A 5,052-nucleotide genomic window follows, 5' to 3' on the forward strand; every position below is an offset into this window, starting at 1 on the left:
CAGAACAAGTGGAAATCCTTGGCATGGCTGTCTAGTTCCCCCCACCCCAAACCCAAAATCAACAGATTAGCTCTACTTAATCTAGATGAGATGGGTTCTTCAGAAGTGAAGAATTTAATAATGGTCATATTGTCGTTTTGGAACAGAAAAATCAATAGGAGAGAAATTACACTGGAAAACTAACTTTTTTCCCTTTCAAAATTTGAAAAGTAACACACAAGTCACATACACAAACACACACACACACACACACACACACGAGTACAAGAGGTAATGTGATCCTTATGTGCGCAGGAGTCTTGTGATAACAAAAGAGCTAATCAGGACAAAATTATTATGCATTTTTAGATCTGCAATGGGGGGGGGAAGCCAAAAGGTGAAGAGAGATGATCAAATTCTCATCAGAAAATGATCTTGTTTTGAACTTCCATTGAGGAACTTTATAGTATGATTAAATTGAGTGATTATATATAATGGCCACATTTTAATGTTCTTGAATTGGGCACCAAAAATAAAAACTAAAACATTTTCCATTTAAGAAAACATGAATGGATGTTTGTGGAGTAACACTACAATCACCTACAAAATTTCATCTTTACAAAAGAATCTAGAGTATACATATCCAACAGAATTTTCAAGGGGAAAACAAAACTGAAAGAAGCAATGAGAATGACAAGTACAGAGATGCAAATACAAAAGAAATAATTGAAGCTGTAAATCAGTCTCCCAGGTATACCTTTGTATTTGTTTAACTAGTTTACATGTTCCTTTTGTTTTTTTTCAATGATAATATAATTCTACATAAAAGAAAAACTATTCCATGCACTTAAAGCTCAAAGGAGTATTTACTGTCATTAGATTTGTTCTAAAAGAAACTACTTTAAAAAATTAATCAAGACACTATGTAATATTCTATTTCCAATGGTCCTGGGAATTATTGAGAAAACAAAAGGAGGGAAAATGTAAAAGAGAAGAGCTAAATGAATTCATATAAATTGTCCCTGATAAATTTATATTACTATCATTCATTAAATAATTGGGATTTAGTTCTTTTTAGGAATATATTTTTTTCTGCAATTGTATATTGACAGTCTATGTAAGAAGGGATTAGCTAAGAAAAATTATCAAATTGTTTAAATTGATTAGAAAAAAAGTTGTTTAAAAACATTGCTGAGGATTTTTCTGCATTACTAGCATGATTTTATTTGGAAATACTGTAAATTAGCAAATATGTGTTTTTTTTTCAATAGTAAACTGACCACACATAGAAATTGACTCAAAGTGAAATTAGGTTAGACTCAAGAGATTAGACAAAGTTAAATTTCTAAACTTGGAATAGGGATCAGTACATTTTTCTGTAAAAAATCAGAATAGTAAATATTTTCAGCTATGTGGGTCAATACATTCTCTGTCCTATATTCTTTATTGTTTTCTTTTTACAACTCTTTAAAAATGTCAAAACCATTCTTAGCTTGTGGGCATAAAAGCAGTGTGGGTCTTGTTTGCTGAGCCCTACTCTAAATGATTAACCATGTACTCAGAAAAATTCTCAATTTATATCTCCTCCTCTATGTATATATAATTACACATAAATATACTTATATTTTGGGTGCCTGGGTGGCTCAGTTGGTTAAGCGACTGCCTTCGGCTCAGGTCATGATCCTGGAGTCCCTGGATCGAGTCCCGCATCGGGCTCCCTGCTCGGCGGGGAGCCTGCTTCTCCCTCTGACCCTCCCCCCTCTCATGTGCTCTCTCTCTCTCATTCTCTCTGTCTCAAATAAATAAATAAAATCTTTAAAAAAATATATACTTATATTTTTTCTTCTCATAAATTCCTTGTGTTCATTTGTTGAAATTAATTTATTATATTTTTAAACAAAACCCCCTTTCCCTACCTTTAACTCAACAGCTAATAATCAGTCAGGTCACAGCCTTTGGTTTTACTATGAACATTTTATAGCTGATTAAATATGCCAAAGTTCAGACATATTTATAATAGTATTTGTATTGAAGGAAAGATCAACTTATTATATGATACTGACTGATGTGCTAAGCCTTGCACAAACCATATTACATACACTATCTCAATTATTTCTCACTGTCATACTATGAGGTAGCTACTTTTTATCCACATAAGAAAACTGACCCAGAACAGCTCCGTAACTTTCACATGGTCACAGAGCTACTCAGCGGGGAAGCAAAAATTTGAACCTTTCTCTTAAATTTAAGACTAATCCCCACTACAACCCCTTCTTTGAAAATCCCAGTCCCATCTACCTCCTCAGATATCTTATACTTTATAGACCAGGGAATGGATAGGTCCTTCCTAGTTTTGTATGACCCAGAGCTAAGAATAGTTCTTACAATTTTTAATCACTGGAAAAAATTTTTAAAAGGATAGTATTTCATAAAAAGTGAGAAATATATGAAGTTCACATGTGTGTCTATAAATAAAGTTTTATCAGAAAATAGACATTTATGTCTTGTCTGTGGTTGCTTTAGCATTACAGCGGCAGAGTCCACTCCAGACTCATTAATACAATTTGATATAATCTCTTTGGTATCTCCAGTGAATTTTAAAACATTCAGAACCAAACCATGACCTCTCTGCATGCACCTGTTCCTCTTCCATCGCACCCTCTAATTGCAAATATTGGCAATAGTGGGAGGAGGTAAGGAAGTAAGGCGAGGTTAGAGTAACTGGAGCAAAACCTGTTATCTGTTATAATAGTGATTTCCTACTACCTATAGCTAATAGTTGATATAACAACAAATTAAAGTGGAAATATATTATTTGGTATATGAATGTGACCACAGGGAGAAGAGAATATAGGTGAGCTCCGTGGAGAGGGACAAGAGCTCGGTGGAGGAACTTTGTTCTTTTTTGTACTCTGAGCTCCTTGAATTATTTACTTACTAAGTAAGTGTATTACTTGTATAATAAAAGAAAAACAATAATTCAAAAAAGTAAATTGGAGTTTGACTCCATTCAATTATTAAAATTCAGAAGACACAAAACTAACAGTCCTGAGAAGTAATAACAGAAGCCCCAAGAAAATAGGGAAACTAAAAGCAATTTAGAGATATTTATATTCTTGGATATAAAACATCTTGATCTTACTGCCAAAAGAATATGATGTTTAATATATCTCTCATAACAGAAATAATAAGAAAAGGCTATTAAACTCAAAAGTATCTCACACACACTGGAGTTAGAAATACACAGCATCACAAAGATGTTTGTTATTTCATATCAAGCAACAGCGACAGAAATAACAGCAAAACTATCCTTAGCATATCTCTAACTGAAATAATGTGAGGTGAGAAACCTAAAGTGTTATATATTCTTTACTTATTATGTACAGTGTTCAGCATGAAATTCCTCCCTCTGTCTGTAGAACACAGCTTGGCTGCACATTGTGTAATGAACACCTGTAATATTTAGTGATGGTAAGGCACTCAGTACATTCCAGCAGGTGCCTTCATTCTCCCTACAAGCTTCTAAGCACCCATTCTCTCAGTTTTGTGTTCTAGGGAATACCTTATACCTTTTACAGCTGAGGAGAGATAAAAGCATAACAATTATATTTAATTATTAGAATAGCTCCTTATTTTTTAAAGATATTATTTATTTATTTGGGAGAGAGCAGGAGAGGGAGAAGCAGACTCCCTGCTGAGCAGGGAGCCCAACTCAGGGCTTGATCCCAGGACCCTGAGATCATGACCTGAGTTGAAGGCAGATGCTTAACCAACTGAGCTACCAAGGTGTCCCTAGAATAGCTCCTTTAATCACAACTATCTACTATGGACTTTAAAGGATATTTAATAGAGACCTGAGTGTGCCCTCCATAGTCATTTACTTTCTGTAGTTAATTTATTTCAAAATGCCTAGTAGTGATAAATCCATTTTCAGTATGTACACAACATAGAATCTAATATTTAAAAGTCACTTAAGGGGGCACCTGGTTGGCACAGTCAGTTAAGCATCTCACTCTTGGTTTCAGCTCAGGCCATGATCTCAGGGTCATGAGTTCCATTCCCTTATCAGGCTCTGCGCTCAGAGAGAAGCCTGCTTAAGACCCTCTCTCCCCCAAGGGGCACCTGGGTCACTCAGTCAGTTAAGCGACTGCCTTTGGCTCAGGTCATGATCCTGGAGTCCCAGGATCGAGTCTCGCATCAGGCTCCCCACTCAGCAGGGAGTCTGCTTCTCCCTCTGACCCTCCCCCGCTTGTGCGCTCTCTCTCAAATAAATAAATAATATCTTTAAAAAAAGAGCCTCTCTTCCTCTCCCTCTGCCCACCCCTTAGAATAAATAAATCTTTAAAAGCCACTCAAGGATCATTGTCTGAATCACACCAGGTACATTGCTTCTTTCTTTCCCTGAGAGATTGCTTGCATACTTCCACAGTCTGACATTAAAAAAAAAAAAAAAAAAGTAACAACAAGTGTTGGTAAGGATGTGGAGAAACTGGAACACTGGTACATTGTTAATGGGTATGTAAAATGGGCACAACCCCTAAGAGAGTGGCTCAAAAAATTAAAAACAGAATTGCAATTACAATCCAGAAATGCCATTTCTGGGTATATACCCAAAAGAATTGAATGCAGGGTCTCCAAGACATATTTACACATTTGTGTTGCAATGTTATTCACAACAGCTAAAATGCAGAAATAGCCCAAGTGCCCATCAGCAGATGAATGGATTAAGACAAATGTGGAATATACATACAATGAAATATTATTCTGTCTCAAAAAGGAAGAAAATTCTGACCCATGCTGCAACATGGATGAACCTTGAGGACATTATGCAAAGTGAACTAAGCCCGTCATCAAAAGCATAAACTATATGATTCTACATATATGATTCCATATATATATGCAAAGTAGTCAAAATCATAGAGACAGAAAGTTGAATGGTAGTTGCTAGGGGTTGGGGGAATAGGGGAATGGCGGTGTTACTGTTTAATGGTATGAAGTTTTGGTTTTACAAGATGAAAGAGATTGAAGATGGTGATGGTTGCAAAACATTATGACTGTACCTAAATACCACTG

This window comes from Neomonachus schauinslandi, chromosome 2, assembly GCF_002201575.2.
Source record: "Neomonachus schauinslandi chromosome 2, ASM220157v2, whole genome shotgun sequence".
Classification (NCBI taxonomy): domain Eukaryota; kingdom Metazoa; phylum Chordata; class Mammalia; order Carnivora; family Phocidae; genus Neomonachus; species Neomonachus schauinslandi.